The following is a 25,758-nucleotide window of genomic DNA, read 5'->3' on the forward strand; positions in this document are numbered from 1 at the left end:
CAGCCCCGCTTATAATGGAACCCTCGTTTCCCAGCTCTGCTTGTAATGGAGATTTTGTTTCAGTGCCCCATTTGTAATCGGGACACTATTTTCCAGCCATTACACTTAGCTACGTTGATAACACTTCACAGCATAAGTGATACAGTATCTTGTATGCGGATAGAACTCTAGTGCTACCCTTTCATGTACTATTTGGAATTCGACAAGAAATTGAGTCTGGTAACAGTGGATGCTTAAGAAGAAGGCATGAAACGACAAGCTCGCGAAATAATAGTAAAATATAAAGGAATTACAGCCCTAAGCGGCAATAATCTTTACACCGCAAAATTATAGCTATTTTATTTCGCTGTACGTAAGTATGAAAAGTAGTTTGCAGAAGTATTTTCATAACTTTCAGAACTTGGCACTGATTTTCATAGTGATCTATAGAGTTGAGTTGATTTTGAGTTTAACGTCCCTTTCAGCAGCGAGGCTACATGAGACGGGACCTACTGATTAACGTGGAATCCGAACCACATGAGCTCCCACCGGGAATCGAACCCGGGTCTCCCACGCCAAAGGTGCGTACGCTAACCGCTTAGCCACGGAGGAGCTCATATAATGATCTATAGAGTGCAATAATGGATCACTAAAGGCAGGGGCGGATCCAGGGGGCGATCGCCCCCCAGAATTGAATACGTTTTTATTTTAAAAATAACACCTATCCTAAGAATTTTCACCTTTGTATTATAAACGTAAAATAAAACCCATTGACTTCGAACGACTGCCCCCCCTTAACATTCAGAATGGATCCGCCCCTGACTAGAGGAAAGAATAGGAGCACGAATCGTAGTGATTTCATCCATTCGTTCTAGGCATATGAGTCGTTCGTTTGTATATATTAACAGTATTTTATGTATTGTTACGTTCAGAACTGCCCGAATTTACCTTGTGTAAGTTAGTATGCAACAGGCTGAATCCATTAGGTTATCGGCACTAGTTACTACCAGTGGCGTATTTACGATTTTGTTTCGGAAGGGGCTTTGCTAACTTTCGGGGGGGGGGGGCTTTGCCTGGAAATGTGAAAATTCTGCAAGATATTTCATTTACTTTATATACTAAGTGATTTCGGGGGGGCTTAAGCCCGGAAGTCTCCCCCCTAAATACGCCACTGGTTACTACATAGCAAGGCAAGGTACCAACATCTTTTCACGTCGCAGTAAAAAGATGCTACCTACATTTATAGGTCTTATAATAATTTTAGTGGAACAGTTAGGTTTTTTAACGATGTTTTTATGATTTTCAGCCAGAGACGTATCTAGCCAGGGGCCGGAGAGGTCTACGATCCCAGTTTTTTGAGTGACAAAAATAATTGAAGCCATTACTTACATATTTTTGAAAGTTTAGAGTAAACTCACGATATATCTATCATAATCTGGGTTTTAGTTGCCCCTTCTCCAGTTTTAACCTTCTAAGTTCGCCTCTGGTTCCAGCGAATTTGTGTCGTATTACACCTTGTGTAATCTTCGAGGGTTGCATTCCATTTTGAGCTACTCCAGTAACCTGACCTCGAAAAAGCTCACACGATTAGTTGAGCTTCAGGCAGTAATTACCAACCCTGGATGATATTTAGACTGCATTTACTTACACGGATCCCTGGAAACGTTTCAAACTTTACCCAACTGAATAGAAACAACTTGAAATGAGAAATGATGCGGTCTCCACATATGGAGAAATGATGCGGTCTCCACAGTTGGTGCAAAAAGATCGGCAAGGGACCTTATTGGTACCAAATTAAACTACCGCTAATTTTACAAATTTTACAGTTTTCTGTAATGTATTCAAAACAGTAAGTTAAGTTAACGAAAACGTATTTACTTACTAGATATGTATTAGGTCCATAAATTACCATATAGCATATATTCAAACAGAAAAGGCGAAATTTTGAAGCTGAAAAAGAATGCTAGAAATAAATTGGCCCCATTATATTCAATAGCTTAGGGCCCCATCAAACCTAAATCCGGCACTGGTCACCTTTATTATTCTCCCTCTGTTGCAGGGGTGTCATTTCAGACTTCGCTTGCGGGGGCAAGAACACCAACATGAGACTTTCACAGTTTGCACTAGTATATTAGTAGACAATCGATAAAGTATATGTATTCCTCAAAATCTTGCGGGGGGCTATTGCCCCCTCCTGTCCCCCCTTAATGACACCCCTGTTCTGTTGGGGTGGGCGAGGCCATCCATCGGGTGGGCGGTTGCCCACCCCCGCCCACCCTTAGCGCCGTCCCTGGTGCTCGTCTTCAGATCGTCTAAGCCTATTCAGCCGATTATGCAATTGAAGGTCCACTTGCAACTGGACTTGCAGTCAGAAAGACGTAGTCTGGAATGATATATTCGTAGATCTAAATCCAGAAATGGCATTTTCTGGTGTAGCTGATATCCCCTAAGGCTCATTCAGTAGCTCTCCAAACAGCAACATTGGTACTCAGCAGCCAGAGTGATTCTTTATCCACATTGCTTATAAAAATAAGTCTTCAATGACTTAAAAACTTTCCTGGCCAAAGGCTGAAGATAATCTGTCGTGTGGCTCAACAGACAAATCAATGTACTCCCATTCATATCTGCAAATTCCAGCATCTATACTGTGTTGCAGTACAATAAATACCTATCTGATATAAAATATTACTTTTCTTTCTGGTTTTCGAGGAGCGAAATGCGTTCTGAACCATGCAGAGAATAAAATTGCATTTATGTATTCTGGACTCTCAGACATATGAGTAACTGCTCGTAGAGACATTCCTTCCTCGAACGCCTGCTTTTTTCTTTTCCTTTTCATGATGGAGATTGGCGGAAGAAATGTCTCTTATGCATTCCAGCATACAATAAACAGGGTTGTAGTGGCAAATTAATTTGTACCGGAGTGCTGGATGAAAGAGTCGAAAACAAAATTTAAACATAAACTAAAATCAAAGGTCTCGTTGTTTTTCATGAAAGAAAAACCATTATTATTTCCGATAAAGGAAGGGGAAAGAAGTAAATGTTTCTGCAGAAGAAAGGAAAATGAACGAAGGTAGATAATCAGTTTAGTAGATACGAACAAAATGAAGGCAAGTAGCCTAATTAATTAACTTTCTGTTTTCCTTTGATTAAACAGTTAAAACATAACTTTAAACACTTCTGATATAAGTTAAAAGTACGTTCTTTAATTTCTTTACTTCATCTTTATGGGAAGTTATTATTATTATTATTATTATTATTATTATTATTATTATTATTATTATTATTATTATTATTATTATTATTATTATTATTATTATTATTATTATTATTCTCTACCTGAGTATCGCTCTTCACCCAAGAGCTGTGCCGAAGTGTCGTTCGCTTCGGCTTCGCTTTGGCAATCTCAATAAACTTCTTTCTAGTCTAAGTATTGCTGTGATTAAGATCGACTCAATAAATTCAATAGAAATGCTACACATTCGTTCACGAATTCCATGAAAGCTCAAGAAGTGTTGAACTTGCTATTTTTTTATTGCGGCTTGCATGAGCTGGTGTTTCTGCTTCCTTTTATTTGAAGGAGGCTTACGTTACTCATGTCCGTTTGAACTTATCCTCGGGTTGAGATATTTATTCATATTTATACTCACTATAGATTCGGACTTGCTATCTTCAACACCCTAGTTTTAAACAAGCTCTCATTTGCTTGTGCCTATGCCCACTAATCTCATTGGGCTCGATATATTCAAAAGGGCTCGTAATATCTCGTTTCGCGCTCGCTACAATCCTCGACGTGACTGTCTTTAATTGTGTTCGTATTTGATAATTTCAAGAAAGATCACGATTGCTTATGCTTGCAGTCATTACTCTCACGGGGGGTTTCATTTCATTGAAAGGGCGTGCGATCTCTCGTTTTGCACTAGATAAAATTTTCACTACCTTTAATAGTGTTTGCGCTCGTAAGTTTGAAGGAAGAATAGAATACGCCTTAAAATCACTCTGGCTGGCGTTCTCCGTTGTTTTGTGCTCGCTAAAATGTTTGGATTCGCTGTCTTTGATAAAGATCTTACATAACCGAGCTAAGGCTCATTATCATTATCAGCGCTTGCAGTTGATTGAATTTGCTCAAACCAGGGACTCACACTTACTTTGTACTTTGTCTCGTTATTCAGTTCTTCAAATACTTTCAGAATGAGGAAATTTATTTCAAGAATTTGGCAGAATCGATATCTCAATTTAACTTCTGTGAATACGTAATTTGGCTGTATTAATAACTTTACTTTTTTGTATTCATTCGGAACTTCGCTTCTTTTTGACATGACTTATTGTGGATTGAGATATTAGAACTTTTTGTAGATTTATATGATTGATTCCTGCGTTCCATAATGCTTGCTTCAGTATACTTTGCAGTAAATAATCTATATATTAGAATACTAGGTTTATGTTTGTCGCCAATCTTTTCAACAATGAGATCTCAAAAACCACAAGTACTAGAAACATACCATTTTCACTGATCGGTTCCAAATTTTGTATAGATTGTCCATTTCTAATTGAATATTTAAAAAAACATGACCGTTATTACATTTTAAGGGGTACAGTGGAAGTGTTGAAATTTTTAAAAAATAAAGTACCATATCCTACAAGTTATACATTCCAACATCATATCGGTGTATACAGGGGTTGTTTATCTTTCAGGCGTTAGTTTCATGGCCAAATGATAATGAAAAAATGAAATCTTTAAGTTTTACGTCCCACGGTTATGCGGTTAGGCTAAAGGAGACGGTGATGATGAGTAATGAATGAAAAATGGTGGAATGAAGAAAGTGGGAGGAAACGGGAGAACCCCGAGAAAACCCACGCACACGGTGTTTGTCCACCACAAAGTTCACTTGGCGGGGGCTGGGATCGAACCCGGGACCCCAAGCACCAGAGGTGAACGCTCTACCACTGAGCCACCGCGGCCCCAAATGATAATGAAAAACGAGGGATGACCATTTCTCCAGTCTAAGATGAATCTTTATTGTTTGGAGTCTTTTTCTCAATTAACACCATACATCAGATATATTATAATTAATTGTGTATGTAATATATTTGCTTAATACATATTGCATACAAGAAGAAACCAAACACTGATCATACATGAATTAGAAACTCCAACCGGAAGTAGGCTTAATCTTACAAGTGATGCAAGATGAAGAAATAATCGAGAAAATCTCCCCTTTATTTTACTTCCTGCCGATTTTTAAAAAGACGTTCGTCATCTGTGTCTGTAAAGGGACATGTACAGATGTTGTGAGGAATGACAAGGAGATTCATGCTCATATGTGAATGATGTTATGAAGGGCGTAATCAAGATGGGCAAGCATATATATAAAAAGGTAATGCCTGTCCTTTCGGCTGCCTGTCACCAAATTATTAAAACATTTTGCCTATAAATACTTCAATTTGACGGAAGTGGCAACAATGTAATATGACCAAATGTAATTACTCTCGCTGAAAGTGATTACAATCTAGCACAGTGACCAGAGTTACAGACGCTCAAAATTGACATAGTAACTCTGCCTAATGAGACTTCAGTTACTCGATGTACTTACAATTTATTATGTAACTTGGGTAATTACACCTAAAAGGGAATAATGCATTTACATATGGTTACATACACCTCAAAATAGGCTTATATTCGGGAATAATACCATACGCAATAAGTGTTCATGACTGAAAACACTGCGTAATGAGTGTTCAATTACGTGGCGTATTTACAATGTAGCAAATTACTAGTGTACTCGCTTGTAAAAGGGAACCATAGTACTTACATACAGAATTACAGGTACGTACTCCTCAAAAAACGGAATACTCTTGGATAATACTATACACAAGGAGAGTTCAATTGAAATGTAATTGAAAATTCTAATTACAAAAATCGAACCTTTCTCTCTCTTCCTACTACATTTTCACTTCATAACTTGCTTAATATTGGTCTTCCTTAGTACTGATTTCGTGTGTTAAAGCAATGCATGCAGTGATACCAATATCTGTCTTTTAAAAGTATATTTTGTACTTTGTACTTTAAGTTTTCCCCGTGTACTCTTCATATTATGTCAGAAATGTAGTAAAACGTGGTGATTTTACAGAATATTAATGAGTAACGTTTAGGGATTGTTTACTGAAAAGTGTAAATTAAACTTTTTGTTTCTTTTTGTTTCAGTTTAGCCATGAAAGATTCATTACTACTGAACTACTTCGATGGATTACCGCACCAACTTGGCAATGCAACAAACATGTTTGTACCCAAAATCGAAATTTAAAAGATAAAATTTATTTGGTTCTGTAAATTTATGGCACGCATTTGGAATTATTGGAATGACATACAGAACAACGAAAAAGTTTTTTTTTTTTCTGGAAAGAATTTGGATGTTATATTATTTAAGCCATTTAATGCATTCATCAAGAGAAAAACTACTACGGTAAATCTTCACTACGGAATACCTCGCAACGTTTCCGGATTTTACTGAATAACCTAGACAGACACTGAAATATCAAAAATTTATCAAGTACATAAGATAGTGTCTACAGAATTCTATTAAATAAACTAGTAACAATTTCTAAACGCTTTTCTTATAGGCCAGAAATTAGGGTGCGCAATTTGTGACGTTAATTGTTAGACACTCAAATTTCTGCACTATACGTGAGGTTTCGAAAGCAACTAATGGTTCATTTAATAACACTTTGCAGATACTCTCTGGTTTACTGGATAAATTTTCATATTCATTGCTTTGAGGTTATTTACTAAAATTCAAAAATGTTGGGGTGAGCGTAGTGAAGACCCAGCAATAAATTTACGTTTTTTTTTTTTTAAATTATGAATCATATGAGATATCATACCAAAACTTCCGTTACCCCAGATAAATACACGTTTCTTCTTTCCCGTGGAACATTAATGAAGAAACACGAACAAGCACGAAATCTAAAAACTAGCAATCGTTAAGTATCCGCCAGTATGACCAAGAAAGAGTGATTAGCTAATGGTAAAAGCAATATGTTTTTGTACAAATATTGACTTCGGATGATCAATCAACACAAATTTTCCCCCAGCAAAGAAACGAATAACCAGTACAAAGGTAGAAAGACATGGATGTAGAAAAAATATTAATGCCAACTAAATTTTGACTGAAGAAGAAGATATTACCCACAACAAAATCTTAACGTTGAATTTGAAACTCCGCCAGCAACAGGAGATGTAGGTCATAGGAGTGAGTTTCGGTTCACTAAGGATAACCCCTTATAATAATTATTATTGACATCTTGTGAATTTCTAGTTTACCTTAACTTGCAGAATATGTACTTTTCACTCCTGTGCTGTTGCGGTTCAAAATTTCCCTTTTTCTCAAGCACTCTCCATAACAGAGATAAGGGGGAAATCTCTTGTGAGAGTGCTGCCTTCGTAACTAGCGTTGCTGGGTTGGTGTGAACATCTAGACTACAAAAGAAGGTAAGGGCACTTTAATTACAATACATTTATTAATTTAGTTGATTAAATAATTTTCATGTCTGTCTGGAAGTTCTAATAAATACTTTTTTTTTTTGCATCAAAACTTAGGCAAAAGTTGACATAACGTTTATAGCAAACGATATATATATATATATATATATATATATATATATTCAAATTATGATCCTATTGTGTAACATTTCCTCTATACGACGTACACAGTAAAAAATGGTTGTGTTAATTCAACTCAATTTTAACACAGGGCAGTGGTTCCAGCGTGACAACCACTATGCGGTGTTAGTTCAACACAGACCCCGCTGTGTTGGCGTTTAACACAGGGGGTGTGTTATGTTTTTAACACACAACCTGTGTTGAGCAGTGTTAAATTCGGATCTGTGTTAGTATTTTCGGTGTTGATTCGACACTATGTCAGGGTCGGTAGTGTGGGGAAAAGTGTTGAGTGTTACTTGTGGCGGTGTTGCACCAACACAAAGAAAGTAACACAGTGTGTATTGTATTAATTATTTTGTCTTAATATTACACCATATCAAGTGCCAATATAATACAGTTCCTGTGTTATTTCAACATCATCTTCTTATTATTACCACACACAATCTGTGTCATAATTCAAGGTCAAAGCCGTGTAAGGAACACCATTTTGGTGTTAATTCAACACTCTCTGTGTTAAAATTCAAAGTCAGACCACCAGATTAATACCGTTTTTGGTGTTAGTTCGACTCCATTTCTGTGTTACTATGACACATATTTTGGTGTTAAAATAACTCCGTGTGTGGTGTTGATATAACCGTTTTTCTGTGTTGGGAAAGCTTGTGGTGTACATGCTTACGCTTACTGAAGATTCTAATTTTAAAATAAGATAGTAAACTACAGAAGGCTTCACTTAGACAATCTTCATAAGATTTTTTTGTCGTCCTCACCAACACAAGCTTCACCAACATCTTGTTCAAGAATAATAGGAAACTCTTACCTATATCCTTATAATATGTTTGCCTTTTAATCGTGTTTCTGCTTGTTTTCCGCCATTTTTGAAACCCAGTCAACACCGGTTGAGTGAGCTCTAGTCCGTTTTGTTTCTCGCTGTTGACATATTTCTTCAGAAACATTATGTAAAACAATTGAAAACACATTGTGCGATTTGCATGTTGAAATTTTGCGAATATCTGGATTGGTTTAAGTATTTTTTTATACTTTGTCTGTATCTTCACTACATAAGCCTTTATAATTAGATGCCCAACATATTTGGCAATCACGCAGAAAACAACACCGAAAATTCTACACTTGTGTTAATTTAACACACAGGCTGTGTGTCATTTCAACTATCGGCATTTCACACAGAACTCCAAATGGAGAGTGAGTTGTTCTAACCACCTGTTTGTGTTATATTTTAACACAATCGTCTTTACACATAGGCATGTCGTTGAAATAACACGATTTTTTACAGTGTACTCGCAAGACAATTTCTAGCACAAAGAATAAATGTGTGACGTCATTGAACTAAACTTTCTAATCATTTCTTTTTTTTCTTATTAATTAATTACACTCTTGTAGCAACTTTCTCATAGACATTTCCATTTCGAATAGAGATGGGCCAAGCATAACATGGGCTTCCACCAGCACTTCCGGCTTTATTTGTTTCCGGAAGTGAACTCCTTCGTGGCTAAGCGGTTGGGGTACTCATCTTTGACGTAGAAGATTCGGGTTTGATTCTCGGCGGGAGCTCATGTGGTTCGGATCCCACTTAAACTGTAGGTCCATGTCTCATATAGCGTCGCTGCTGAACGTTACGCTAAACTCAAGCTCAAATCAAATCAAAGCTTCCACAAGCACCAAAAACATCACATTTTTTTGGGTCAATTTCCGTAAGAAAGAACTTTAAAACAACAAATGCATGAAAGACAAGGAAAGTAAGAGAACCTGGAAATAAATAAAGTACATTCATCTATACTTTCTTTAGCTAGCAGACGTGTATTGGTTAACACCGAAAAAGTTGACTTTTTGAACATTGCATAAAATGACAGCGGATGTGACGAAATCACTTAACTGATATCTTGTTGTCTTCAGAGAGTGTCCTTTATTGGAGAACAGGTAAAAAAAAAGGTGCTAGATTCGGGCGCCATGTTAGATGGAAGACCGTTGACTCGCAAAATTAATTGTTAATATGCGATTTATTGCCAAAGGAGTACGTGCAGTAGTACCATTTCAGGTTTTGCTTGCGGAAGGGGTGGTGAGGCAACACTCCCCACCAATATAAGTAGAGCTTCACCTTTTAAGTTGATATATATTATGTAAGCTTTATTGTCAAAATATGGCAGGAATTTGTCATCATGGAAAGGAACAGGACGTGAAAAATCAAACACATGGAGAGCACTATGGAGTAATGAGATAAAATGGCAGAGAGAAGCTCGGAGCAAATTAGTAAAGTATATGACCACCTTGAGCACCAATGTATACTGCACATCTGTTTTCCATGCTGTCCACGAAATAGTTCATGAGTTCCACGGGTATGTTGTCCCATTCTTTCCTTAGGGCAGTTTTCAGGTCCTGAAGGGTCAATGGTGGTAAATTGCTCTGTGCACCTCGTTGTCTAAGAGCATCCTAGGCATGCTGAATGAAATTAAGATCAGGATAACACTTGGCTAGTCCATGCGATAGATATTTTTACGCTCCAGGGTCTCTTCAACTTGGTCTTTTCTGTATGGACGTGCGTTGCCATCTACGAACACGAACTCTGGGCCCACTGAAGAAAGACGAATATATCCTGCCAGGATCTCATTACAATACCTTTCTCCGGTTACGGATCTGCCTGCAGAAATATCTAGTAGTGTTCGTCCATTTTTCATGATGCCAGCCCATACTATAACACCAGACCCATCACACATGTCCCCTCTCATGAATGTTCGGTGAATTGTAATGTTTTCCTCGTTCTCACCACACCAATTGATAGCCGGAACCATTGGACACACAGAACCGTGACTCATCTGAGAACATAACATCGTTTCAATCACTATGTGCCATTCACCACTGTAATCTGGCACGGCGCTGGGTGGGAAATATTGGAGCACTTTTAACGGGCTTCCACGCATACAACCCGACACTATTGAGTCGTTGTGAAATTGTTCAGGGTGATACACGAACACCTAACTCCCCGGCAAACTCCCTAGCAATTTGCGCAGAAGTGGCACGTCTATTTCTTCTAACCAACTGGCCAATGTAGCGATCCTGTCGAGCTGTTGTTCATCTACCACGATCTCTATCATGCAGGCGTACAGCCGTTCCTCTGGTCATAGCAACTTTCTTCAATCGGGAATTAACGCTTTGTGCTTCTCTCATCACACGTGCAATCTCTGTAACGCTTTGACCTGTCTCAAGACGACCAACAGCTATGGTAAGGTCCCGTTCCAGGTAATCTACCAGAATAACCCTCTTGACAAATAAAAACATAAAAAGAAGTAATTAGGAATTTTCGGTGTCCAATCTAATGCCCGAACTTCAAGGGCTGTGAATACGAGGTTTTGCGCCATTTTAAAGCCTTATTCGTCTCCGTATCATAAAGATATAGATAGGCTTCATCCGCTACACCAAACTGAAAGATAACTTGGATTTGAATACAAAATCTCGCGGCCGAAATCTCGCTGCTACAATCTCACGGGCCACTATCTCACTGCTACAACCTCACGGGCCACTATCTCGCATGATTACAACCTTGCTGGTCAAAATCTTGCGAGACGAAATTTTATCATAGTTATTTCTTCAGAGTAGAATATTTAATATATATCTGTATGTGTATATATAAAATAGCTTATAGATACAATTAAGGTGGATCACTAGGTGCTCTCGGTGCTATGCTAAACGCTACTCGAATAGTGTGGCGTTGCCAGATAGTGTCGAGTGTTTACTGATACCAGATAATAACGGGAGTAATTATGGAATTCTGCTTGGATACGTACTGGAGAAATTAGTTTTCGATCCTTGCCGCAATTCATAGGTAAGTTCCGCTCCTCGAATAACAACGCTAGAATCCAGGAATTTTCTTATTGTGACTACCACAGTAAACGTACAAGTTTGGCAACGACATATTATGGCGTTCTGCGCAAGTTTCTTCTCAAAATCTATTTCCGTAAATATAGATAAATAAACAAATAAAATGTGAAACACAACATGAAAAATGGTCAAATAATGTATCTGTTTCATAATGCGATACTTTAAAATGCTTTACACATACAAATAAACACGTCATAAAACTGAGCACCTCTAAAATGAAAATGAAATATCTTTGAGTTGTACGTCCCACTTTTATGCCGGTTAGGCTAAAGGAGACGGTGATTACGAGAAATGAATGAAATGATGGAATGAAGAAAGTGGGGGAAAAGGGAGAACCCCGAGAAAACCCACGAGCACGGTGTTTGTCCACCACAAAGTCCACACGGCGCAAGCTGGGATCGAACCAGGGACCCCAAGCACCGGAGGTGAACGCTCTACCACTGAGCCACCGCGCCAGTCAATTTTGTCAGGGCTCACATATCAACATAACTGTATGGAGTCAGCACAGTATGAGACGAAGTTCACCCTATAATGGTATGAAATCTGTAAATCTCAATTAACGTAAGTGAATTTCATTTCAGGGTAAAATAGAAGTTTTGAAAATACCCGTATTGACATTAAATATGTATATGTATATCTAATGAGGATGGAAAATATAATATGTCGAATTAGTCCCAGAAGCGACAGTCCTATTAGCGATAGGAACTGTTATCTGTCCTATGAGCGACCGATTAATTTACATTGAGATGATGGAAGATGATATGATTCCCTCTCCTAAAAGATGTTTGCCTCTGGCGTTATTAGCATGCGAACAACCTCGCTATGAAAAATGTACGTGCCAGTGGTATTGTTTGCCTCTACTGTGAGTGCAAATAAAACTTTTTAATCTTAATTTTGAGTTAGATTTGACATAAAACATATCAAATAACTTACCGAGACAACATGATTATTTCCATGAAAACTATGTAATTAATTATTGAAAATCCAGTTGTAATATCCTCTTTCTTCAAAAGCACTGTTTTCTGTACTTAATTTAATTGAAATATAATTAATCACTAAGCAAAGCAATATATTTTATTTTGGAAAACTTAAACGTGTAACAGTTTCGTCAAGTATCCAGTTCTGAGACTTCCTAAAACTCTATGAATAAATGAGAAAAACATTTCAATAATAAAAGACAGCTTTTGAGATCCCTTACATGTGATTGGCTATTCCCAACCAATCCCACCAATTACAATGCAGTACCCTCTAAACAATGCAAAAGGTAAACAAATTCTGTAAATTACCTTCCCCCCTTGTTATAAGCTACCAAAACTTAAACTAATTCCTTAATTTGCCTTCCTCCTTGTTTTGACTTTTACATAAAAGCTTGTCGTATAGCAATCTGATATAGCTAATTCCTTAGAAATTTGTAACTTGTGTAATAATTTCAAATACACAAATTACTGTTTTTCAAATGCGATCTCTAGGAACGTAAATTTTTCGTAGTACATTTTGTTAGGTTATAAATCACACTAGCATGAAAGAAGTTAAAGAAGAGGGAAACTTGTGTTCTTCTATTATCTTATTATGAACGAATCGGTGACTCATACGACAGTTAACAGATCGAATCGGTCCCTCGTAGAACAGTTAACAGTTCCTGTCGCACATAAGACTGACGCAAGTAGGACGACAACAATATGTCACGTTTCGGTCATTTTCAGATTTTAAGTCCGGTAGTTGGTCACACCTAAATCTAATGGTTTAATTAAGAATTTCCTCTTTAGCAGTGCATACATATAAAGGGTCTCGGGAAGAAAACCTGCCGGAAGAAAGCCGAGAAGTAACAGATTTTATTTATTTATTTTGTTTAATTTCCGTGACCAATTTATTTTATCCCTTTTTCCTCTTCATCTCTGTCTCCTTTTTTTTTTTTTTTTTTTTTTTGTTAACCACTCCTTTTTAATTGCCACCATTTTCTTCTTGTTTTGCGAAACAATTCTAAAATACAGAATAAGAAACTTCTCGTCTCGTTTTCTAGAAAGGAAGAAAAAGATAGGGAGAAAAAAAAGAAAGAGTTGGCAAGACAAGGAAATTGGATGACAAGACAGAAACCCGCATCTCTTTATTAAAACCGGAAATGGTAATGCGAGTGAAATGACCACTCCAGGAGTGTCATTTCCAAGAGCAGAAAAAAGAGGATTAACTTATTAAATTTGAAGATAGAGTTAAAAAGAAAGAAAGAAAGAAAAATGCCTATGTAGGTGGCCGTTCGTTTGCTTCCTTGTACAAATGCACATATCATGTTTTGCCATTCTTGTATGAATACAGTTGCAAGTTCCTTGTAAGGGGAAAACTATCTGAGTAATGGGTAATCAAGGACAAATGGCTGGATGGTAGTAATAAGTCGCTCAAGGAAAGTCTTACACACTCAGCCATTCTCCGGACACGATATCTATTCAACTCATGGGTCTTTCCATGCGTGTTGTCCACCGGCTTCGGACCTTCCTCCAAATTTGATAACTCGACATACATTTGTTCACCTACTTAAAAAGAAAAACCCTACGTATATTTGTTTAGCAGAGAAACGATGGATGTAGCCTAAAGATTTGATCTTAAGGCCTTTTTATGGATTGAACTTTTGGCGTAAAGCTGCACAACAAAAAAGTTGAACGTTTTCAAGCTCAGTAAGAGTATTGTTCCATTAATACTCATAGTTGCTGCAAATTTGAAGTTGTGCGTGCGTGCGTGCGTGTGTGTGTGTGTGTGTGTATGTGTGTGTGTGTGTGTGTGTTTTTAAAGTATTGCATGTTCTAGGAAACGTACAACGAAAAAAAAAAGTGTAAACATTATCGACCGACATGAGAACCAACTGATCCCTAAAGAGCGACATGTCCTCAGCTGTCAGCTGCTACACTGTTGCCAAACCTTTCGTTTGTCCCAAGAAATAATGAATTCAGTACGCACTGAACAGTTATAGAGAAGATAAAAAAACTATATCTGAAAAAGGTTAATGTGTGTGTGTGTTTCCCAGAATTAATGGGAAAAATTTTCATTTTAGTTCTAAACAAAATTGGTTAAGCACAGGGAAAGTGCAAGTTTGTTGGAATTATAGACAACCTGAATAGGGCAGTCCATAGTTGAAAGGTGAGGGAGTTAAACACTCAAGTGGAGGAGGCTAACAATCAAGAGAGTCGCATGCGAACACTGACAAAAAAAAAAAAAAAAAAAAAAAAAAAAAAAGCGGGTTCATTAGAATTTGCGCTTGAAACTAAACGATAAAATGTGTTAATTTATTTTCTAATATTATAGACCAAAATTTCGGGTCGCAATTACCCAGGAACGTAATTTGGGGAGAGCAGAGGGGAAAATTATCCTTTCCGGAGTTTGAGTAATATATGTTTGGAAAAATTGTATAGACCCTACTAATATATATATATATATATATATATATATATATATATATATATATATATATATATATAACAAAAAAAAAACGCGAAACTATTCTCGAAGATCCTTGTCCCCGTAAACAAAATCTGAGATGAAATGAAAATTTTAAGTATTACGTCCTACGGTTATGCCAGCTATTTTAAAGGAGACGGCGACGATGAAAAATATGAAATGGTGGAATGAAGGAAGTGGGAGGAAACGGGAGAACTCCGAGAAAACCCACGCACGCGGTGTTTGCCCACCACAAAGCTCACTTGGTGCGAGCTGGGAGCGAACCAAGGACCCCATCCACCAGAAGTGAACGCTCTACCACTAAGCCACTGCGGCCCTGCGATTACGCTACAATTGGCCCTGATATATAACAATCCGTAGTAGTATAATCATGTACTAATGGAAAACGTGAAGCTATTCATGTTGGTTGAACAATTTTGTCTCGCCCTTCCCCTACATCCCCTGAAATGACACTTCTGATATGTATATATTACAGACGTTCACAAAAGTTACTTTTGCATGACTTTTTTCTTTTTTTTTCTTTTTTTTTAACTGAAAGAGGTGTTGATCAGTGATTATTTGAAGGGGTGGCCTATACTTCGATCTAAAACTTTCATTTGAAACATTTTTTTACTTTACCTCGGAGGAAAAAATTAAAGGACATTTTTCCCGCCAAAAAACTGTTGTTTTCTCTTTAAGACACAATTGCCACGAAACTATACATTTCTCGAGAAAAATAAAAGACACATTTTTTGTAGCTTAACATTAGACAAAGAAAATAAAAAAAATTGCGAAGCATTTGCTCCACTGGTTTCGGAGTTATGGCTAATTTTCTGAGGGACGGCAAATTCACCTTTACGGGGGGCTGGGGGGAAAGCACAAGGGGGAGAACCGGGGACTTTTGGGAAATTACATGTCTCATTATAGTCTATCAACAGGAAAAAATTCAGCTCTCCGGGAATTTGTTCCGACACAAAACCTATTTTGACTGGGCTACTAAAGGGAATTATTTCCCCTAATCAAGTGCTTCACAATTTATCCCAGGTCATAAGCTATATCAGATCATGCTCTATGCGGCAGTATTTTTGCAGTATTTTTTTCATTCTCTACGCATTGAAATTCGCCTTTCAGAAAATCTGAAGTCATCAGTGGTGCTGATACAATATATGTTTTATAATATATGTGATAAATATATGTTTTTCTTACTCCCTCCAAAGAAAACAAACAAAACACAATTAATAGGTTTAAACAGAAGCCGATAGAGGGCGGAGCCAATGGAGCCCAGGCTCAGGGGACCCCCAAAACTCCCTCTTTTTAATACTAAAATATAGCAATCATTATAGGCTTCAGACTCATGCTAATTTTTTCCCCGCTCGCTACGCTCACATTATCGCTAGAGTTAAGTCTTCTTCCACCAGCGTCTTCACGATACTTATTTTGTGAGGAAATGAGTTATTTTGGGCCTCTATTACAAACCAAATTATTAGCTTGTGACAATTCCTCTGAAATATCTCAGTCATAACTTAGAGTAAATCTAGAAGGTTTTCCAAATCTCCTTTACTCTATTAGTGTTTTTACAGGGACTGATGACCGTTTGGCTTGTATTTGCAATTTGTGTGTTTCACGGCAGTATATGGGCATTTTAATAATGAACGTAATTAAACTTATTATTGTGAACTTAGAGCACATTAAAATATTACAGCATAGTTCGGTATTTTGGTAAGCCTATGAGGCTGTGGAAGGCAGCAAAGAAAATTTATGAGCTTTAATTATTCGTAACATAATACCCCCTTGAAATACTCGGCTCCAGGGCCCCAAAAGCCTTAAACCGCCCTGGGCTTAAATTTTCATCCTCAGAAGATTAAAAGAAAAAAATGACAATAAAACTTTTTTTTTTTTTTTTTTTTTTTTTTTTTGCTGCCGGCATTGCGAAACTAGGGTAGCAACACAACTCCTGCGTCACATGCATAAGCGGTGCATTAAAAATAGTCTTAAATTTTCACACATGTAACACAACTGCAAATAAGCGTGTAGATAAAAGAACTGTTACACTTCATCTGTGGTCTTTGTTTTGTTATTTAAAAAAAAAATCTAGTTTTATAATTTTTTCTCAGAATATACCTGACAGTATTTCACAAACACAATTACTTATCGTCGTTTCGGGCGCAGGCATTGATTCAATAATATATAGACATAGTGTCTTGTTGTATTGGACCCCCTTCCCCTAAACTTTGAATCCCTTCTAACAAAAATTTATGGGTGAACGTTTGATTCTACTATATTACTGCTAGAAACACCTAGACGTATTGAGACGGGGAGTACTGGTTAGGGAGACATCGGGGAAACTATTAATTGGGTTTGTATCCGAGGGATGTACTCACACCGGAAGTCGATACTGGGTCTAAGCAGCTCAGCAAGTTGGCTACGAAAGAGCACAACACTAAATTGTGTAAAAGTGTAACCTTAATAAATTAATATATTAGTTCAAGAACTTCCACTGTATTTCATAAAGTAGTATCTATACGACAAAAGAAAACTTAAGCAATGATTTTTTTTTTTTTATGTCGGATATCTAAACAGCAGATTTATTTCAATGTGTTTGTATGTATGTATGAAATATGTCCAATTTCTGAATAAACCTTTTATTTGTCTTTATAACATTCAAGATAAAAATAATTTGATATAGTTTAATTTTTATTTCAGATCTCCTTAATTCAAGACTTAAGGCTCTTCTCTCCGTTCCCTACTAAATTGGTCTGAACTTTATAATGATTTAAAAAAATACAGTGCTACAATCTCAAATAATTATTATATTTTTATGTCACACAATTGTATGAATAACCCTAACAAATATTATCTGGACGCTTTTATAAACCTTGAATCCGCAAGCGCAAGTTACGAAGTGATAAGTAAGACAACAAAAAATATCTTATAAGAAGACTATTGCATGCAGTTACAAATTCAGTTACTTCAATTTTGTTTTTAGTAGAGAAAGTAGTTTTTGGTCCATATTGTAACATTGCCCCAGCTTCTTAACATTTTTTAAAAAGTGGAAAACAGGGAGAAGAGCCTTATTAGCCATGGGAAAAAGGCTTTTGGTACTCCATCGGAATGAAAGAAGTTGGTAAGAAAATATACATATTAAAGTATCTTCTTACTGTCTAATTAATACGAGGTGCTACTCAAAATATCCGAGAATGTCATTATAAAAATCAGAAAACTATACTTATTTCCTAATGTCCTCCGTTACCTTCAAAGTAGTCCCCTCCGGCATGTATGCAACGATCCCAGGAGAAATGGCGCCTTCTATTGTGTTGATTGTTGCTTCGTTTCCGGGTCATAACCATAGATCCCAGATTCATCACCTGTAATGACTCTGGATAAGAACTTTGGACACTCTAGAACTCTTTGTTGCAGCTCAATGCACGCCAGAATCGATTCTGAGAAGGCGAGGAACAAACTTCGCTACTGCGTGCAATTCGTCTCATGTTCAGTTCATCGGATAGAATTCGTTGATATACACTGTACGACAGTCGAAGTGTGATACAAACATCACGAATTGTCTGCCTGCTGTCTTCGCGAATCATCTCGCACTTTCATGATCATTTTCAGTGTTATGCATATTAACGGTCGACCAGAATGTTTGTCATCTTTCACAGATTCGCGGCCTTCTTTGAAACGCTTGAACCATTCAAATGTTCTTGCTTGACTCAGTGCACTCTCACCAAATGCTTCTTTCAGTATGCGGTGGGTTTTGGCTGCAGTTTTCTTCAACTTTACACAGAACTTGATACAAATCCGTTGCTCCTTAACGTCAGCCATTTGATGAATCGGAGAAGTACTGAAATATGTTCTAACACGCACAACTACAACTCACAACTGATGCACCAAAAATGACGCAACTTTGTGGTGCAGTAGCTAATATACCTCGAGATGTCCAGAATGTCGTACTGCTACTTGTTTGTCCAGTAAAAACAATCTCGGATATTTTGGGTAGGACCTCATAAAACAACCCAAAAGCTCAAAAAAAACAAAAAGTTTAAGAACATTTTAGGCATATATGGTTGCTAATCTAAATACAATTTTCGTTATAAAAAAGTCCAGGTAAAACTCATTTTTTAAAATATAATATGTAAAGTAAAGCATAATTCTTGGAAAATTGATGTAGCTGGTTAATTAAAGGGTGGCCTGCATTATATCCACCAACTTCGAACGACAACAGAAACATGGTGTATGTAAGTAGTAATTTAATGCAGTTATGAAATACAAGTACATAAACTGACAATTACTACAGTATGTATCACATATCGATAGACCTCACTACGTTTTGAAAATAACGATCTCGCCAAATGTTCCCCGTTTGCCTGGATGCAGTGTTGAAAGCGATACGGGAAGGGTTTCATATGCCTTAACATGCCTTCCAGAGTTGCGCTAATTTTCCCGTGAATGCCGGTCTTCATCAAATCTCTGCAAACACTTGGCAAATACCCCTTCCTTCACAAACCCTAGAAGATGTAATCCGGAGCTGTTAAATCTGGGTAACAGGATGTTCATGTCACATCACCAGAATGGGATTTCACACGGTTTGGAAACGTTTGTCGGAGTACAGTATTTCCCGAATGGGAAATTCTGCAACATTTTGCTGTAGCAGTCGGCATTCGCAGTTACTGTACATCCTCGTCATCCTTAGAAGAAAGAAAGAAAAAGAAATCCCACACATACCAACTGCACACCATACCACAACTTTGAGACTTGCCTGGGGCTTTTCATGTAAGCGTCGTGGATTTTCCTGAGACCAATACTGGAAGTTTCACTTACCAACATATCCAGTTATAAAAAAGTTTGCTTCATCAGACATTAGCAATTGTTGGAGAAACAGTGGTTCTCAGTCAATCATTGCAATAATGTCAGTGCACTTGACGGGTCTGTTTAGCCTACCAGTTTCTCTCAACTCGTGAACCACCTGCAGTTTACACCGATGGAACTTGAAATTAGCCAGTATCGTCTCAGTGAACGTCGCGACAGTTGTTATGTTTGTGTACATCACCGTACTGAACGTCTGGGACTACTTTCAAATGATACGTGCACTCGTTTCAGGTTCTCATACGTTCGAACATCTCTTCCCCGGCCTCGTGACTGCCGGTTGGAAACTATACCAGTGGCCCTCCACTGTCTCACCTACCTGAGAATACTGTGCCTCTTGTGTACAGCCATATGATGACCATCACTGTTCCGCCGCAGTGACCACTGAGTCTCCGTGACAGAACCAGTTGGAATAATATTCCGCCGCTGCAATTCGTGTTTCCACAGACCACCACTCCATGGAATAATAAGTACCTGATTCCTTCCTAAATAGTGATATACACATGCGCAGAATTCATACCCGCATTTGTTCAGATATGCCAAATGCGATTGGTAGATATGATACGCGCCACCCTGTATTAGTGTAATTTTTATAACCAAGAATTAAATTTATTATTTAAAGTTTTGTTTCTACCAACAGCGGAAAAGATTTCTATATTCTGACAAGGAAGTAGCAAGAATTCAAACATTTTAACAATGGATATTTTGAATTTTTTTAAAAATCTTTCACATCTATACCAAAATTTAAGAATTTAACAATCTGAACACAATCAGTGAACCGAATTCGGAAGCTCCTGACGTGTAAAGCTGTGGAACACAGCCTATGTTGCCTTTTATACCCTTTTAAAAATTAATTCACATAGAAAATGCAAGTAAAGTATTACATACAAGGTGAGCCGAGCCTGTCCCTGCCGAGTTCGGCCACCAAATATAAAATCTTTATTCCTTAGACGATAGGCTACTTGCTCGCCAAATTTCGTTCCGATTCGGCTAGTAGTTACCGAGAAATAAAGTAGGCCTACCACACGTAAGTAGAGCCAAGTCTGTCTCTGGTCGAGGTCGGATATTAAATATACCGATCTTGGTCGTGACAAACTATATACCTTTTGATATTATAGCTCGAATTTGATGTTATTGGATTCTACACGTGTTCATTAGTCTACACACCAAATTTCAACTTGCGCAAACTAAGGGTTCAACAGTTATGGATGGACGACAAAGTTTTGCCAAGGAAATGGTAACTTTAAAGACTGATAATCTACTTTTAATTTTTAGTGGGTTGTTTACTTAAATAGTTCTCACACGAAATGTCAATATGATCAAACCAAAGAGACAAAAATAATGGTGGATATAATTTCCCAAGACGTTATACCATAGGTATATTTATTTCAATGGAAAAATAAAGGAATATTTTGCAAATTCATTTAAAATTCATGTAGAAATAAAATTTACATTATTAAAGCCCGTTTGATACAACTGGTCTTTTCTGACAGTTGCTTTCCTCTGTTTTTTTCTTCCTGCACGTGATCATAACAATCAGGCAAGAAGAACTGTTTTAGTAGCAAGAGCACGTTCAGCCAATTATAGTGGTTCATTTCTCTCGCTCTGTAATGGTAAACATTCCACCCTTTCCGAACGTTGCCAATTTGAATATAAACAAATGCACATTGTTTTCGTCGAATGTCAACTTGAATAGTCAACCTGCTGGTTATTGAGAGCATTCTTTTTAGATCTCTTTTATCATTTAATTTTATAAAACTGGGATTTACTTGCAGCAGGCACGTAGTGAAGGAGTGGGTCCGGGTCAAGAAATGTTAAGGAAGGATGAAACAAAAAGAAGCGAGAAAAAGATGAATCAGCGTCAAAAATATAAAGCTACAGCAAGCGTTTGGTTAGCCCTACTCTTTCTTATGAGGAGTTTTGTGTGCAGGGAGCGAAGTCAAGTTGAAAATGGATATTATTGTAACAAAGCATTCCGAATTCCATCTATGTCCCTGCTATTCCTATGGACTACAAATTACAATCGATAAACATGTTCGATCAGATAGACTCTCAGGTAGGTAGTACTTAAGAAATGCCCAATATCATCAATAATATGAACTATTTTGAATTTCACGGCAACACTAATCCATTTTATAGGATGTCATTACTGCCGAAAGAGATCTCATTGCTATCCTTGACGGCATTAAACGAAGATAAGGAAAAGAAAAAAAGACAAGAAAAAAAGAAGAACCAAGTTCGAATGGCCTCGGAAGACTTTTCAATACTTTTTTTATATTTACTCAATATTTTTTCATAGTTTTTTAAATTAAAATACTTACTAACATATCCTCATTTTATTGTCCTAACAAACCAATATGGGCATGTTGCCAGTAAAATAGTTTAGATTGATCTGGTGTGTAACCACAGTATTTCATGTCGCGTCCACTCCCCCCCCCCCCCATTACGAAATCCTGGCTAAACAAACGCATATATGTTGCCAGCAAAATAGTTTAGAATGATCGAACTCCTGGTGTGATAACTACAGTAATTTTTTCACGGACCCCCCTATCACGAAATCCTGGCTACGTGCCTGCTTGCAGTGAATAATTTCGTGTTTCAATTATTCTCGACGCAAAACTGGCAACACAGCATTGAGCACCACGTACGCGCACCGAGCTGTCAGAAAGGACAAGTAATAGCAATTGCAGTATAGGGTGTCTGAATTACAATTTCTAAGGATGATGACGCGGTGCAAACTCACTCATGCGGTGTATATTGCAACTCACTCATGCAATTATTGTTTTATTTATTTTTAAATTTTGAAAACTTTCAGATTTTATTTTTTGTGAAAAAAGTTGGAAAATTTTAATTTAAAGAAAAACAACGCATTTATACTATTACTAGCTCAAATACCCCTCTTCGGGTGAAGAGAGATTTATGGAATATATTTTAGTCTCATTCTTTCCTTTCTAGCCTTAGCAGTTTAGGCTAGAAAACGATGACCCAGTTAGATTTTGCTCTATATCTATAGATTCAATTTTTAATTACAAGTGTTATCTTTTGAGCATTTAATACAAAATAATTTAAAATCAATGAAAAAAAAATAGTGAAATTATGTTTGACATTGTTGGTCACACCTGCCCCGCAGGAAAGGGATTGGGCATGCCTGATCTAAATACTGCATTGCATTTAAAAAAAACGTATATTTGTTTCAAGGAAATAGAACAATTTAACTTTACTATTTTGGTCTTTAGTAAACATTTTGATGTGCTGCATATTACAACCGAAGCAAAGTTCAGAGCAAAAGATAGGAAGGCATCACGTATAGCACTCTGATGTGTACTGCAACTTTTAGATATTCGAAACTTCGTTCAATATGCATTAAAAGCAGGAGTAAAAGTGGATCTGAAAAGGTAGGGGGATACATGACGTCATGCCGTCCCCCGTGCCTATCTTTGCTCATTGTAATTTCTTTTAGGAAGTGGGGAGACGATGGAAGTGAAGGAACGGCGTCCAACAGCGTTCCTCCTCACTTTCACCCCCTGATTAAAAGTACCGCAAAATCTCTGAAGGTGGTCATTGTTTCATTTCAGTTAATTACTCCATCTTGCACTTTCCTTTCTGGAACCGAAAGAAACTCCTAATTAGTTAAATGTAAAGCACTATTATATTAATTAATTTTTAAAAAAAATAACTTCCAAGATTACACACCGAGGCTAAGAAAGATGGTGATTATGATCATGAATAGAATGATAGAATGAAGAAAACGGAAGAAACTCCGAGAAAACCGATGCACATGTTGTTTGTCCACCATGAACCCTTTGTATTTTAAGGGCATATTTTATTAAAAGACGTCAATAAAGTGTTGTTTTTATTGTTAGACAGCATTTGAGATTACTTTTACCCACTGGGAATAAGAATTCTGAGTTGATCATGGCTTTTATGAACATTAATAATTCTTTTAGACTACTAGTCATGTCATCCATTTTACTTCATTTACATTATATGCTGGAACTTAATTTTCTGATTCCCTCGTTTAATAGGCTCCTTGTGAGGTGCAACAGTGTCCAGTTTCGGCTGGACACTGGCGGCAAGATGCTGATGATATACATTCTTGCCTATCGAAAGAGTAATGCCTATGTAGAGAGTAAAGCCTATTCAAGAAGTAATGACCATTCAAGAAGAAACTGCTATCTAAGGAACTTGTAGTGAACCTAAGAGATGAAGCGTATGTATTGTGATCATAAGAACTGAAGTGTAACGCGTATTATGAAGAATTACCAGCAAATGTTATGAAGTCTTGTTAACGCTACTTACGAAGTATATTTATCAAAACGATATTTGAAATATGTTGTAAATCTTGTTATCAACTTATTGTATATTATCATAGTTATTGTTACCAGAGTTTATCGTAGAGTTTATCCAGAATTTGTTGCTTTTATTACTATGGGATAAGATTAACCATCATGAGATAAGATTGAATAATAAAATTTTCAAGCAGTACCTCTATAACCATTCTTACTTTTAACTTTAATGTGGAATACAAGTATTGAAGAATATTTTAGAAGAATATCGATGGTAAAGTTATAGGACGATTTTTTCTTGTAAACGCAACACTAGACGTACTTTTGCCAAACTTTGTGATGTCGTGAAAACTAAGGTCCCTATTATATTTACATGTTTATACTGCATTTTATGGTATTACGTAGTAACGCAAAGACTCGTTGAACGCTGTTGTTTACGCCAATTGTTATAATCGTCCATTCTATTTGTAATGAAGATAATGTATTCTTGCCTAGAAATGAGATAAAAAAAAAAAAAGCATAACGTATGTCTTATTAACATTATACGCTCAAACACAAATATTTTCCTGATATTTTAGAACTATTGTTTTTATAAATGAAATATAAGGAATGAATATTATTATTATTGTTGAAATTAGATATATTCAATTCTCGCTGTATGAATCTCGCTTCACGGGAGAGAGATACGTGTGTTTAAAATAAATTGACCTAAGAATATAATTATGAGATATGACATTTTAAGAAACTTAAATCATTCATAATAATAACGAAAAACACTGTAATGAATTTTTCAATAAAATAAATGCTTATATTAAGAAAATTTGTTATTATTAAATTGAATGAAAATACAGCATAATGTCCATCACTATATATCTACAATGTGGCAACATCGCAGATAAAAAAAACCACAAAGAATATTACCAATTTATCAAATAGTTACATCGATTCTTTCCAGATGGAAGTTAAAGTCAATAGGCCCTAGCCTATACGATAACACTAGCCCACTTAGCGTAGGCCTAACAACTGTTTGATGGAGAAATGGTAATGGTTCCAAGTTAATCTACGACGTTGCCACATAGTGAAATTTTGATTCTCTATAACGACAGAAGGAGGCCCTGGACAGTATGCCATTATATAGGATTTGTGCTTTATTTTGATCTGAAGAGTAGCGCTCTGATGTTCGTGGGCGCCATTTTTAGAACACCAGATACTCATAGAAACATTTGAGTGCCTGTTGTCGTACTGATATGACATACAAGGATGTTTTCCAGGAATTGAATACTTATTACTTACATTTCTACTCCTCCCGCGTATCTTTAAGGAAAGCGCAACACTTGCAAATCTTCATTTGCGGTACTTCGAGTATTGACATTTGTGGTACTGTGACATTTGCGGTACTTTTCAAAATAACTTATTCTTCAAGCTGAGAGAGGATATTTTCTGTGTTCAGTTGGAGGACAGGCACACAGCATAAATTACTACCAAGTTTTATCAGAGTGGTGTAGTCAGCAAGTTGTTCAAAGGGGGGATGCTTTCATGGGCCTTTTGCATACTAAAAGCAGATTAAAAACCTTCTCTTTTCAGAATATTTGTCACAACAGTTGTCCCTTGTTATGAGCACATTTACGGACTTTTGGTCAGATTTATCTCGGAATA

General features: G+C 36.9%; 1 long non-coding RNA gene across 1 annotated transcript in view; it reads left to right on the forward strand.

Annotated features, from left to right (window-relative positions):
* The window catches only part of LOC145693471 (uncharacterized), a 62,565-nt gene extending 37,643 nt beyond the window's left edge, over positions 1 to 24,922 (forward strand). Inside the window, exons 3-5 of the long non-coding RNA XR_014132789.1 lie at positions 6,185 to 7,468; positions 17,657 to 18,077; positions 23,842 to 24,922. This is a non-coding gene — a long non-coding RNA (uncharacterized LOC145693471). The remainder of the gene's footprint in view (positions 1 to 6,184; positions 7,469 to 17,656; positions 18,078 to 23,841) is intronic.
* The last annotated feature ends 836 nt before the right edge of the window (positions 24,923 to 25,758 follow it).

This window comes from Thermobia domestica, chromosome 8 (genome assembly GCF_964235325.1).
Source record: "Thermobia domestica chromosome 8, izTheDome1.hap1.1, whole genome shotgun sequence".
In the NCBI taxonomy this organism is placed as follows: Eukaryota; Metazoa; Arthropoda; class Insecta; order Zygentoma; family Lepismatidae; genus Thermobia; species Thermobia domestica.